The sequence below is a fragment of the Uloborus diversus genome, unplaced genomic scaffold (assembly GCF_026930045.1).
Source record: "Uloborus diversus isolate 005 unplaced genomic scaffold, Udiv.v.3.1 scaffold_58, whole genome shotgun sequence".
Lineage (NCBI taxonomy): Eukaryota > Metazoa > Arthropoda > Arachnida > Araneae > Uloboridae > Uloborus > Uloborus diversus.
The window spans coordinates 348,867-349,863 of NW_026558769.1; positions in this window are offsets into that span (position 1 = coordinate 348,867).

Below are 997 nucleotides of genomic sequence, written 5' to 3' on the forward strand. Positions count from 1 at the left end.
ATAGCCTAATGGCTAGACCGTTGGGTTCCAAACGCGTGGTACTGGGTTCGAGTCCCGGCCGGAACGAAAATCTTCCATGTATATATTTCTCTTCTAATTTGAAGATTCTTTTTTTTTTCAATTTCTTTCTTTTGCAAATATGGATTATTTATGTACGGAAGAAAATTCTGAGTCAGTTTAATCATTCGACCTTTAGATTTCAAAGATTTTAGATTAATAATTACTAAGGTGAATTTTTTGTTTTTATTATAATTAAGACACCGATCAACAGAGATCCGATAGTATATTGGCGAGAGCGTTGGGCTTCCATGAGTGTCGCCCTGGGTTCAAATCCCAGCCGGAAAGGAAATCATAAATGCAAATATTTTTTTCTAATTTTATAATTCTTTTTTTTTTATTTTTCCCTTTTGCGAAGTCAGTCAGTCAGTCTGACAGTCAATCAGTCAAGCACTCAGTCATTTAGTCTCAGTCAGTCAGTCATTCAGTCAGTCAGTCAGTCAGGCAGTCAGTCAGTCAGTCAGTCAGTCCAGTCCAGTCTCAGTCAGTCAGTCAGTCAGTCTCGGTCAGTCAGTCAGTCAGTCATTCAGTCATTCAGTCAGTCAGGCAGTAAGTCAGTCGGTCAGCCTTATTCAGTCAGTCTGTCAGTCAGTCAGTCAGCCTTATTCAGTCAGTCTGTCAGTCATCCTTATTCAGTCAGTCTGTCAGTCAGTCAGTCGGTCAGTCCTGTCCAGTCAGATAGTCAGTCAAGCAGTCAGTCAGGTAGTCAAGCAGTCAGTCAGTCAGTGTCAGTCAGTCATTTAGTCATTCAGTCAGTCAGTGAAATAGCCAGTCAGAGAGTCAAGCAGTCAGTCAGTCAGTCTCAGTCAGTCAGTTAGTCAGTCAGTCAGTCAGTGAGTCAGTCAGTCAGTCAGTCCAGTCTCAGTCAGTCAGGCAGTTAGTCAGTCAGTCTCGGTCAGTCAGTGAGTCAGTCAGTCAGTATCAGTCAGTCAGTGAGTCA